The sequence below is a fragment of the Coenobita brevimanus genome, chromosome 29 (assembly GCF_032717465.1).
Source record: "Coenobita brevimanus isolate Jiangsu-jjx chromosome 29, ASM3271746v2, whole genome shotgun sequence".
NCBI classification, from domain to species: domain Eukaryota; kingdom Metazoa; phylum Arthropoda; class Malacostraca; order Decapoda; family Coenobitidae; genus Coenobita; species Coenobita brevimanus.
In genome coordinates this window covers 28,569,052-28,583,180 of record NC_136982.1, presented here as the reverse complement: position 1 = coordinate 28,583,180, position 14,129 = coordinate 28,569,052, and the positions used below count along the sequence as shown (strand labels likewise).

The window sequence follows — 14,129 nt, the reverse complement described above, 5'->3', positions numbered from 1 at the left end:
CTTATCTTGGAAAGATCATATTATATCTCATGTAAAATCTGCTTCCAAGAGATTACGTGTGCTAAGCCGACTCCGTTCTTTCTTTACCCCTGCACAATTGTTGACTCTATACAGGGGTTTTATCCACCCCTGTGTGGAGTACAACTCTCATGTGTGGGAAGGCTCCCCACATACAGCTCTTCTCAATAGGGTGGAGTCAAAGGCTTTCGTCTCATTAACTCTCCTCCTATTACTGACTCCCTTCAACCTCTGTCTCTTCGTCGCACTGTTGCATCTTTATCTTTTTTCTATCGCTACTTCAATGGTCACTGCTCCTGTGAACTGTCTGCATGCATTCCTCCACCTCTACGACGGGCGCATGGCACCCGTCTAGCAGCAAACTCTCATCCCTTTTCTGTCCAACTCTCTAATGCAAGAGTTAACTGCTACTCCCAGTCCTTCATTTATGCAACAGGTCAACTCTGGAACTGTCTCCCTCTGTCTGTATTTCCTGCTGCCTATGATCTCCAGTCTTTCAAACGCAGTGTGTCCAGGCATCTCGAAATGATCGGATCTTGAATTTGGCTCTCTATTGTATTTTGCTTTTCTCTTGGAGGGAACTGTTATTGCGGGCTCATGGCCTTTGGTTCCTTCTTCCTCACATAAATAAATAAATTAAATATATATATATACCCTGTGTGTGTGTGTGTGTGTGTGTGTGTGTGTGTGTGTGTGTGTGTGAGAGAGAGAGAGAGAGAGAGAGAGAGAGAGAGTGAGTTTCCTTCTGTCGCACTAATGGCAACAACAGATCTACCGTAAAAGGAAACATGGGATTGTTCCAGGTTAGCGAATTGCCGTATGGGTAACGAAAGCAACAGTATACCCTGCTTTTTGTTATCTCAGGAAAAGAAGTACAAACGGGTATGGTAACTCCATTTTCACTCCTAATAACGTGGAGAACTGTGATGGCGATGAGTACATAATTTAGGCTAAAAACGAAAATGATCATGGCGTCATGAAGGTGATGACAATGATGATAAAAATGACCATGGTGATGAAAATGAGTAATTGACGATAATAACAGCCAGCTACACTCCCCTAACATCAATACTAACTCTAATACTAATAATTATCTATCTGCAGCCAGACGCCATAATCCCGTCAGGGGTGGCCGTTTGATTTTTGAGGAGATAGTTTTACGGGGAGGGTCACTAACCCTCCGCCAACCCACTTGTTGACACGTAGGGAACACGTAAGGATTGGTTATATGGTTACTACCCAGCACTGTAAATGGTTTCCTGGATTAGAAACCATTAGGCTTGCCGTTCAATGTAATGCCACCTGAGAAGGAAAGAAGAGTGATAAAAAGTAATAGGAAAGGTGGGAAAAATAGGAAGAGAGGGTGGCAGACACAAAAAGAATGACGAAGGTGAAGGAAAAAGGAGGCAGCGCTACATCAAGTGAGTGGATGATGGTCGCCACAACCTAACACAAATACTACTACTACTACCACTGCTACTACTAGTACTACTACTATTACTAATCATCATCATCATCATCATCATCATCAGCCACTCGCACAGCAGTAAGGGTACCGGTATGTAATGAGTACATGCAATACATCAGCAGCATGTTGGTGTAGGGCTGGGGGACAATAACAAGACTTTATGCGGCCATTGTCCTCCACACTACGCGGCCACTGCCACCCAAACTACATTGTTGCGAAAGATGCTATAACACTGAACCTCCCCGCCCACTCCACCATACCCTGTCCCCCCTCCCTTTCACGCATTTTCACAATCACACGCACGCAGACGAACTCGTGTAGGCGCGCAGGCACGCACGCACTCACTCACTCACTCACTCACTCACTCACTCTCTCTCTCTCTCTCTCTCTCTCTCTCTCACACACACACACACACACACACACATGTGCACGCGCGTGCGCGTCAACTCCTTATGCACACAAGTATGCACTTGCACAGTCGCACTCACTCACACTAACACATATGGAAGGTTTCACAAACCCACTAATTGCACACACGCACACACCCCAACAAGGTACGACGATTGCTGGATGATAATCCCTCTCCTACGCACTCACACACAAGCACGCTAACAAAATCAAACACACAAAGGCGCCCTCCACCCACCCCTAACTCCTCCCCTCTCATGCACTCACAAACCTATATGCTTACAAACACACACGATAAGGACATACAAACACAACTAAACTCTCACACACCTGGACATCTTATTTGGCTTCCATGAACAATCATCCTCAACTCCTTTCCCCTCCTCACGCTCGCGTGCACGCACGCAAACGAGCGCGCGCACGCACGCACACTCACTCTCACACACTCTCTCTCTCTCTCTCTCTCTCTCTCACGCATGCAAACAAAACCACACGCACGGCAAAACAAAGCCTGGATGATAATTCTACCTACTCCCAAAGTAATCTCTCTCTCTCTCACACACACACACACACACACACACACACACACACACACACACACACACGCATACACGCGCATGCGCGCGCGCACACACACACACACACACACACACACGCATACACGCGCATGCGCGCGCGCGCGCACACACACACACACACACACACACACACACACACACACACACACACACACACACACACAAGGAAAAAGATTTAAGGCCCCTCTGAACGATCCCACTTCCTCCTCCAACCCCCCGCCCGTCAATCACTTGGACCTCACACCCAAGGTATCTCATTTGCATGCAAGGGAAGGAAATACACGATCTCAGATCAAGATATACTCATTTTTTTTTTATTGCCTTGTTGTTTTTCTTACAACCCCAGCATCATTAAGTGAATATAGTGAACCGCAGGAAACCGTCCACTTCATCTGGTCTCTCTCGGATTGTTTTCCCTCTTAATCGTTATGTTGTCTGTACTGTGATAGCGTCGTGCATAAGGTGAGTAAGTGTATTGTGGTGTCAAGAATAATAATAATAATTTGGTTTTACGCCAGGTATCCCCACAGGGCCAAGGCGTTGCCCCTGGGTAGAGGACTTCTGGACTGGAGCGTGTAACATTTTATGACCGGATGCCCTTCCTGATGTCTACCAATGACCCTTGGGTGGATTCGGTCCTCCGACCCTTCGGTCAGGGTGGAGCGCTCTAACCCACTGAGCCACGGCTGCTACATGTATATTGTGGTGTTGTGGGCAGTATTACAGTGTGGGCACAATGGATTGTGCGAGTTGTATTATGCGTTAGTACTAAAACAAGCTAGCGTGATGGCCGCGTCGTTGTGGAGCTATGTACACTTGTTTCTCTACGAGTAATTTCTGAGGGGCAGATATCTTTCGGAGGTTCGTGATGGATACACCTTTTCACACAATACAGTAGATCAGACATTTCAATGAAAATCTATGACAGTCCACATATTTCCTTGACAGCTGGCTTTATCTTTTTACATTTCTCCATAAACAATTGACACCGCAACAAACTATTTGACGGGGTGACAATAGTTTGACATGTGACTTAGTCACATTATGACTGACGATGTACAAATACAGTTTGATAATGATAATAAAAGACTGCATAGTTTCAAACATTTAATTGACAAATACCAAAAGGTTATCTATTTGCTGGTAATGTATATACATGTAGGAAATGTACGAGTATACACGCATCCTCAAAGGACAGTAGAGACAACACTAAGCCATGAATTACTGTTCGCAAATTTCTGTAAATATGTCATACAGATGCAAATCTGAAGTATACTGTATATGACATCCCCACCATACCTTTACCACCACCATTATCACCAATTTCCCATCACTACCGTCATCACATCGATTAGTCTATTCCCAGATGTCCTCCCGTGTGATGCAGTTCCGTAGATATGCATCAGAATGTCGGTAGCTTGTTGAACACATAGCAGCATCAATGCTGGGAATGGCAGTGTTGATAACGTGCTGCAAAATCTCATCTCTGCAAGCCCGTAAGGTGACTCCTTGTTGTTGTGCTGCATGTGCATCACAGCGGCCAACCAGGCTGTTCAGCTGTGTTTTCACATTAGCTTTCAGTGCCGAGAAGCAGTTTTCAATAGGATTGAGGAAAGGCGAGTGTGGAGGTAGCGTTTTGTTAACACGACCCTCGAATTCCTGTTCAATTCCTGCATGACACGGAACACTGTCCATTAAAATCACAGCATCGCTGGGGCCAAGTACAGCATCAAGTGACGTAATGAAATGTGTATATTCCTCTTTAGTTATAGATGCGACATGAATCTCATGATAAAACAAGCCTGCCAGGTTGGAGATAGCTGCTATTAGAGACACGTTACTTCCTTGCTGTCCTGCAACCTTCCTGTTGACGCATTGTCCCTGTGGAGCCTGTCAGTATGTCCTACTTGTGTACAGGTTGTAGCCAGTTTCACTGATGTACACCCGATGTTGATGAATACCCTCTTCATACATGTACTGTGCAAATGCTACACGAAATGATTTGATGTCTTCTGAATTCTTGTTAACAGGTATATTATGCACTTTCTTTTGGGTATCAAGCTCGCTGTTCAAAGCATTTTCTTTTTTTTAATGCGAGGAAAAAGGAACCAAAGGCCATGAGCCCACAATAACAGTTCCCTCCAAGAAAAAAACAAAACACGACAGAGCCAAATTCAAGATCCAATCATTTCGGGTTGCCTCGACACACTGCGTTTGAAAGACTGGAGATCATTGGAAGCAGGAAATACAAACAGAGGGGGACAGTTTCAGAGTTGACATGTTGCATAATTGAAGGACTTTGAGTAACGGTTAACTCTTGCATTAGAGAGTTGGACAGAAAAGGGATGAGAGTTTGTTGTTAGACAGGTGCTAAGCGCCCATCGTAGAGGTGGAGGAATGCATACAGACAGTTCAGAGGAGCAGTGACCATTGAAGATGCGATAGAAAAGAGATAAAGATGCAACTGTATGGCGAAGAGACAGAGGTTGAAGGGAGTCAGTAAGAGGAGGAGAGTTAATAAGATGAAAAGCCTCTGACTCCACCCTATTAAGAAGAGCTGTATGTGGGGAGCCTCCACATACATGAGAGTTGTACTTCACACAGAGGTGGATAAAACCCCTGTATAGAGTCAAAAATTGCACAGGGGTAAGGAGTCGGCTTAGCACACCTAATCTCTTGGAAACAGATTTTACAAGAGATGTAATATGATCTTTCCAAGATAAGTCCCGGGTAAATGAAACCCCAAGCATGTTCAAGGATGATACAGGATTAAGCTGAATATTATTAATCATTGGTGGGTATATCTGTGGAAGATACTGTCGGGTTGATAGGTGTAAGAACCAAGTCTTAGATTCATTAAAAACGACCAGATTATTTTTACCCAAGTCAGAGATATGAGCCAAGTCAGACATTAGGTGTGCCATAGCCTCATCCCTTGTTTGTTGAAGTAACTGCTGAGATGGACGTTGCGGGAACAGAATGGAAAGGTGAAGGGTGGAGTCATCAGCGTATGAGTGGATAGGATTAGATGTACAGCTTAGAAGGTCATTGATGAATAAAAGGAAGAGAGTTGGTGATAGGACAGAGCCCTGAGGAACACCACTGTTGATAGATCGAAGACAAGAACGATGGCCGTCTACAACAGTGGCTACAGAAAGACCAGAAAGGAAGCTAGCGATGAAGGCACAGATAGGATAGAAATCGTAAGAGGGCAGTTTGGAAATTAAAGATTTATGCCAGACTCGATCGAAAGCCTTAGAGATGTCAAGTGCAATGGCAAAGCTTTCGCCAAACTCCCGAAAGGAGGATGACCAGGAGTCTGAAAGGTTGGTGAGAAGATTGCCAATGAAGCGTCTCTGATGGAACCAGTACTGACGATCAGAAAGGAGGTTGTGATAGGAAAGATGCCTTAAAGTTTTTCTATTAAGAACTGACTCGAAAACTTTTGAAATACAGGATGTTAAAGCAATTGGACGATAGTTAGAGAGTTGGGAATGGTCACCCTTCTTTGGAACTGGCTGAATGAGAGCAAACTTCCAGCAAGAAGGAAAGGTACAAGTTGACAAAGGCGAAAGAGTTTGCCTAGGCAGGGTGTAAGCACAGAAGAACAGTTCTTGAGAACAATAGGAGGGACTCCATCAGGCCCATATGCCTTGTTGGTACTGAGGCCAGTGATGGCAGAAAATACATCAGCTGAAGAAATTTTAATGTCAGCCATGAGGAAGTCAGAGTGGGGAAGTGATGGAGGAACAGCACCGGAATCGTCTAAGGTGGAATTGGAGGAGAAAGCCTGAGCGAAGAGATCTGCTTTATCAGTAGAAGAAATAGCTACAGAACCATCAGAGTAGAAAAGAGGAGGGAAAGATGATGAGGTAAAGTTGTTAGAGAGGTTTTTGGCAAGGTGCCAGAAGGAGCAGGAAGAATTCGAGTTGGAGAGTTGTGAGCATTTAGTATGGATGAAATTATATCTAGCAGAGCGAAGAATAGACTTAGCATGATTCCGGGCAGAAACTTAAAGATGATGTGATTCAGGGGTGGGTTGGCTCCGGTACCTTTTATAGCCCCTCTCCTTGTTGCTGACAGCATTAGAACAAGCGTGATTAAACCAAGGCTTTCTTGCGTTAGACAAAAAATACGAGAAAGGAATGTATGCTTCTATGCCCGAAAGAATAACCTCCATAATGCGTAAGGCACACTCAGATGGCTCCCGGCCATGGAAGCAATAATCATTCCAGGGAAAATCAAAGAAGTACTGCCTGAGGGCCTTCCAATCCACAGCTCCAAAGTGCCACAGACGACGTTTCTTTGGAGGGCCCACAGGCTGTACCAGAGTGATAGGACAGGTTAAGGTGATAAGGTTGTGATTGGAGCAGCCCAACGGAGAGAAAAGATTAACAGTGTAAGCAGAAGGATTAGTTGTAAGGAAGAGGTCAAGTATGTTGGAGCTCTCTCCAAGGCGGTCTGGGATACGGGTAGGTGCTGTACAAGATGCTCTAGGTCATTAAGGATAGAAAAGATGTAGGCTTGTTCATCAGGTGGATCAATGAAAGGAGAGGAGAGCCAAAGGTGGTGGTGAACATTGAAATATCCTAAAATGGAGATTTCAGAGAAAGGAGAAATGGATAGAATGTATTCCATCGTAGATGTAAGATAGTTGAAGAATTTTTGATAGTTGAATTAGGGGATAAGTAAACAGCACAGATATATTTAGTCAGACAACGACAGGAAAGCCGAAGCCAGAGTGCAGAGAATTCAGAAAAATCGAGTTCAGGAACATGACAGCAAGATAAGTCATTGAGTATATATACACAACATCCATCTTTGGCTTTGAAATAAGTATTGAAAAAGTTGGAGGATACAGAAAAGGGTTTGCTGTCAGCTGCCTCAGACAGATGAGTCTCAGAACGAGAAGGTGAGGTTTAGAGGAGGAGAGGTGGTGTTCAACAGAGCTAAAGTTAGAGGAGCTCAAGTCGTCAGCGGGAGAGGGGCGGAAGGTGGGGGTATTTATGGTCCACCCCCCGGGGACTCAGAGGCTGAGTGTTGAGTAGCCATGATTGTTTTTGAATTTTGCAAAAAGTAAGTGTAGTGTGTACAGAGCATGTAGTCTGGTGCTGGCCTACTCTCTGTGTTACCGTGACACAGTCATGTTACATACATGTGGCTTGTCTGGATGTGTCTGTTGAAGTGTTTCGTTGAGTTCTTTGATGGCGATCTTTGGCGTAGCTTCTATTAGCATGACTAGGAAGTCCTCTGCCTCGTCATTAAGTAAAGATGGTTGCCCTCCTCTAACTTATCACCCAAACCTTTCTCCAGCCTTCAAGAACTTACAAATTATTTCATACGCGGTGGTTCTAGGAATGCATAAGTCAGCAGCTGTGTCCAAAAAATCTTCTCCTGCTTCAAATCTCCTGATGATTCTATCATGGTCTTCATCTGAGAGCCGCCGATATCGTCTACGAGGCATAGTAGTACATGTACCACTGTGCTGTACAGTATACAGTAGTAGGGCGATCCTGTGGTACACCTCGGGTGTTTGACTTGGGAATGGTGACGTCTCAGGAGAGACACCAAACCAAATCAGCTCGTACTGTTTCAAATGATACAGTTTAAGAGTGCTTCACGTAACGGAGCTTCGAAATCTCGAGTTTCGAATGTTAGACCGTGTGTATGTATCATCCCGTTCAAAACTACCGTCCTCAGTGCACGAGGCACTTTGAGCTATGATTACAGTGATACAGTACTGTTGTTTGTCAGATTTTTTATCTGATCATCAAAATGTTATGACAGAGTGGCATTTTCCAGATGTTACAATGTCAAAGATTATGTAGACTGTCGGTTTATTTTTACAATCTGTCTATGTCGTGGCTATTGTCATTCATTTCTGTTAGAGTGAACGAACATATATGTTGGCATGTCAATCGATCTGTGGTCTGTCATTTGGTTTTTAATTATGTCACAGTGTTATGTAACACTGTCTCAACTGTAATGTGAAAAGGTGTACTGTTTGGCTGGCGGTTTTCGATGGCTGTGGTGGCTAATTTTGTGGGTGTAGCGTGTGTCTGTGAATTGCGTGGAGGAGGATGTTATTAAGGCGCTGTTTGTAGTGTTGGGCAGTCGTACTTTTTTCTTTGTGTGTGTGGAGGGCATGATGAAATTTATAAGGGCAGGATGGATCTCGAGTTGAAGAGATGAACTGTATTCCTCCCGATTTTTAGTATGAAGTATTTTTTTTTTCTTGATGCTGATATCTTCTGTTTGTGATCTTCGTGCATCCCGTTATTGTTCCTAAAGCTATATTTTGCGCCTTTCGAATCCTTCCATGTTTATGATTTTAAGGTGAGGGCCAAACTTGGGCTAGCGTATTTTACTGTCGCTCTAATGAATTGTGAAGACATTTTTTTTTTTTTTTTCCTGCTGACCGCAGATAGTGCCAGCAAGTGTTTTCAAGGCATCGAGTTTTCGAGAAGCCATTGCAATAACACCGCTTGTACGCTGAAAAAGGTCGTGTCTGTGTCTACAGTAAGTCCTAGAATTTGGGGGTGTCTTTCCAGTGAGAGTAGTTGGTTAAAGAGTGAAACTTGAGGGTGTGTAAGATTCATGTCAGTTGATTGGGCTAATGAAGTAGGAATTATTTTCTATCTAAGCCAGTATCCTGGTGAGTGTACGTACTGCTGAAGCTGGCCCACTGCATGCTGAGTGTTGGTGGCTGCTTTTGTTGAAGCCATCTAGTATGAACTGGGTCAACTTGGAAAGGGTGAGTACTTAGGTCGGCATTCATACTGGGCGTCAGATGCTGGGATGTGGGGGTGATATTAAAGAATAATCTTGCCTTGATTTTGGATGATGTGCAAAACAATAATATTGGCCTATATGATGAAGGACTGTTGGGTGGTTTTCCTGACAAATATGAGACTGACTGCTTTCTTCCAGATATCGAGGATTTGACTGTTAGGCCAGGAAATTATGAAAATTAAAGTGTGGGAATTTACTGTTATGGGGCCAAGCTGTTTTAGGTGGATGTTTAATCTGGTCTGGTTCTGGTGCTTTAAAGCTTTTTTTGTGCTTTTGGTAATGTGCTGGGCTTGTTGTGGGGGTAATGGAGAGGGTGTTTGCATGTTTTCTTTGATTATTCTGAGTTTTATAAGACTGCTCTGTTTTGAGGGTGTGTTTTTGTGGCTTACTGGTGCATAAAAGACTAAAGGGTTGTTTACTTGTTCCTTCATACTGGGGATAGTTCCATCGCTGTTCAGTAGGCTCTCATGAGTTGGTGGGGTGAATTTTTGGATGTAAGGATGCTTATTACTGCTTTCCAGAATATGCTGCTGCTTGTTCTTTGATTAAAGGTGTCCACAAAGTTTTCAAATGCTGTGCTTGCGTGTTTTAATTAATCCCTCAAAGGTGTTTTTTAATATGTTGTGCAAGGATTCTAGTTCTACTGTGGCTGATGTTTACAATCTGTTCTTCACTGGCGAATTGTTTTATTGAAGGCGAGGTCTGATTAAAGTTTTCGGTGCTGTCACTAAGGATATAAGATATCTGGTTGTATGTGATGATTCTACTGATGGCAGTGACTGCGATGTCAATGTTAGGGAAAGAGTCCCGGATGAATATTTATGTCACTTGTCCTGTAAACACTGCCTACTTTTCCTTCTTGGAATGTGACTTTTTTTCCTGTTTCTGACTGGGTTTGCATTCATTGCGTGTGATATTATGAGGAGCTGGTTAGATGAGAGGTTATGGCTAGTACAGGGGTATAAAAGTGGGGTCGGGGAAGGTGGTTGCCTTATTAGGTCTGTGCGGGTATGTTGGGTGTGGTGGTGGCTCAGGATGTTGAGCTGTTCTTAAATATGGATCCTTCGGCTATCCTGTGCCTGAATGTTTAGCCATGGGGAGTCTTTTGCATTGAGATCACCTCAGGTCTGTTTTGGGCTGAGGTGAAAGATGGAGTACATCATGGACGGCATGATGTAGGTGAGACCATATGGATATATATATATCGGGTTTCGTGTTAAATTACGTATTCTAAATAAGTACTGACGATGTTATTGATGAATCTAGACACATTATCTTCTAATTTCATGGACAAAGCAAAAACTTCAGAGTACTGTAGTTTTAAATTTAGTGAAGTCATTTAATAGTTCTCTCATTTTAACGATCAAATCAGACTTGTTCACAAGGACAACTCCCTTTCCTTTATCGGGATGTTTCAGTGATGCTTTCACCAGGTACGTCCTGTTTTCTTTACTGTGCAGTGTTTGAGAAAAGTAAATCTCTGTGTATGAGGGTGATGAGGCAACCCCTTTCTCCATAGCTAACTTGTCTTGTGTAACTGTAGTGGAGCTGGTAAACTGTGAAGTGTTGGACCTAACTGCGATTTTAGTCACAAGTATTGGTGATACGTCTGTGTTGCGTGTGGGGAGGAAATTGTGTAGCTCTGTAGTCTTTGTGTTAATATCACTGTTGCTTATTTGTAAAATGTTTAGAGTGTGTTTTTTGTTTGCGTGTGTATGGTCTTTTGAATTGTTTTGCTGCTACTGCAGCCACATATCCACGATAAGGCGTGGTGTTTGTATGGTGGCCAACCCATACAGCCGAGACACAACCATTATTATTTTCAGCAGCTGCTCTCGACTGACGACTACCTGCCCTCAGTATTACTGCTGTATTGGGGTGTGTGATTTTGTGTTGGCCAGCGTGAGTTCTATATCTTCGGCTTGGAGAAGGGGAACTGGCAGGCCGGGGTAGCTGTAGGCCCTCTGACGGGGAAAAAAAATCGGAGGGTGTCTCTGGGAGTACTGCTACGCACCACCATAATCGCACACAACCCACCCCACCTACTCCTCACGAACTGACTCACTCACTCACACAAACTCACTTGCACATACACATCTGACTGCGCAAACAAATACAGACACAAAGATTTATCTCACCCACAAAAGCAAAAGCAAACACAAACACATACACACACACGAACACGCACACACACAAACACATGAAAAACACAAACACACAAAAAAAGCAAACACACACACACACACACACAAACAAGAACCCAAACACACACACACACACACACACACACACACACACACACACACACACACACACACACACACACACACACGCACGCACGCACGCACGCGCGCGCTATATTCAATGCATCAAAGATTCTCTCTCTCTCTCTCTCTCAGTACAGTGGCCATTACAGACGTAGTATTATGGTCCTTTACCCGTCTCATTCCCATTCTTTACCCCTCCTCCTCAGTAATGCTCCTTCTCCTCCCTCTAATCACTCTCTCTCCTTTCTTCCCTCCCGCTTTCTCTAGCTTCCTCGATTCCCCTGTTTTTATCCTTTTTTCTCCTTTTTGTCCTTTGACCTCTTCCTTCCTTCCTTCCTTTTTCCTCTCTCTCCTTTACTGCCTCCATTCTTCTTTTCCTTCCTCCCTCCCTCTCCCATTCCCTATCCTTACCTTTCTTATGTTCCTTCCTTCCTTCCTTCCTTCCTTCATTTTTCCTTTTCTCCCTTCCTCTCATCTTTTATTCCTTCGTTCATTAATATTTGCCTCCTGCCTTCCTCTCTTTTTTTTTTTTTTTCAATCCCTCCATCCTTCCCTCTATTTCTTCCTTCTTTTTTCCCTTCACAGTCTCCCTCCCCTCCTAACCATCATCCCTCGACTCCTTTCTTCTTTTCTTCCTTGATTTTCTCCCTCCTCCTCCTCCCTTCCTTCCTTCCTCCCTTCCTCTCTAATCTCTCTCGTCCTTCCTTCTTTCCCTCCTCTCCTTGCATTCTCCCTATCTCCTATCTACTGCTCTACCTCCCTCCCTGATATTTCAGTAGTTTTTCCTTCCATCTTTTACACTCTCTCCTTCCTTCCTACATTTTTCTGCTTTTTTCTCCTCTCTCTCTCTCTCTCTTTCCAGGTCTATGCCTTCTCCTTTAATGCTTCTTTCTGTCTTCCCTTCCTTGACCATTCTTTCTTTTAGTCCTCGCTTCTTTCTTCATCCTCTTACCTTTCCTCCTCCTCTATATATTTACCCCTCTAAATCCCTCCTAATTTTCTTCCCGGTTTCTCGAAATTCCATTTTCGTCCCCCCCCCCTCTCTCTCTCATATTCTTCCGCTTATATTCCTCATTAATTTATCATTCCCCATCTTCCAATTTCTTTCCAGCACCTTCCGATTTCTTCCCCATTACCTCTCTTTTAAAACTCTCTCCCCTCTCAAGTTTTCTTCTCTCTAATTTTCCCTCATTTTCTCCCACACTCATTTCTCTCCTACTTCCGGTTTTCTCGTACTTTCATTTCTCGCCACCTCCATCGTTTTCCAAGTCTCTCTCTTTCACATCTCCCTTTCCTGCCCTCTTCCCCTCCAGTCCCCCCTTGTCCCTCCTCAGTGAAGTGGATTTAAAGCAGGTCAATATTCCCCTTCAGTTTTAGTCATCCCTCTCATTCTCCTCTATAAGCCCTCTCCACTAGCCCCTTAACTCTCTCTCTCTCTCTCTCTCTCTCTCTCTCTCTCACACACACACACACACACACACACACACACATTACCTTATGTCACACACAATTCTCAATCCCTTCCTCCCACACTTTTCGTCTGTTGACTTGCACTGTCACCACTCCTCCCAATCCCTATGACGTCCTCTCATTCCCTCTCCTTATCTCTCTCCACTCTTTCTCCCCTCCCTCTCCTTATCCCTGTCCACTCACTCCCCTCCCTTTCCTCATCTCTCTCCACTCTCCTTATCCTACTCCATTCTCTCCATTCCCTCGCCTCATCAATTCCTACTCTCTCCACATCCACATCTTCGCCTGACTAGAGCTGCACGCGAGTCTGATGAAGGAGATGAGGTTTGGCTAGAAAACGTTTATAATAATAGTAATAATAACAATAATAATAATAATAATAATAATAATAATAATAATAATAATCAGCTTAATCCCAAAAGTAACGTAAAAGAAAAAAATGTTACTCAACCGTTTAAGGCGACAAAATGCGATAAAAGCGTGGGGAAAGAAACCAACCCCCGTAGTCTTGAAACTGAGGGCAGGAGTTACCCAGGGTCCAGTGAGAACAGATCTGATCATTTTGCCTACCCGCGCATCTTTGTGACGTCACCCGGTACTCTGTCTCCGGTGTAAACCTACGTCCACATGTTGCACTTTAATACATGCCTACAATTACTTCTCACCTTTGTTTTCGTCTCGTTGTAATTTAACCATCTCCGGAGAAGTGGTCAAGTCTTTTAAAACGATAATGATATTACATGCTTATTTTATCTTTATGTGATGTTTTTATCATTAAATTAAAATTATCATCACACACACCAAACGGTCCTACAAATTCTGCATAGTTTTCTTTGCATAAGGCTACTATACTGTGACGAAGGGCATGCGAAGGGGTGCTATGATACTTCCCGTGGATTCCACTACTATGCTGCAGTAATCCTCTCAAGGTTCGCAGGGGTACGGTCTCCCTTTCGTGCGTTAAGATCAACAAAAGTTACGGATAGAGCAAGGTGAACGCCTGCCCACATTTGAAGACTACCGCCTTAACTCTCTTCAAATGGCGTAGTTTTGTGGCAGCTCCATCATCCAGTACTTGTGTTGCAAGCACCCTCGTACCTCTCATGACACAAAAGATGGAAAGTGTAG

The 14,129-nt window shown here is 43.9% G+C and overlaps 1 protein-coding gene across 1 annotated transcript in view; it reads right to left on the bottom strand.

The window, feature by feature from the left end:
- Positions 1-14,129, bottom strand: part of LOC145394930 (putative polypeptide N-acetylgalactosaminyltransferase 9) — a 329,055-nt gene that overhangs the window by 218,260 nt on the left and 96,666 nt on the right. The gene's annotated exons all lie outside the window — the stretch shown is intronic.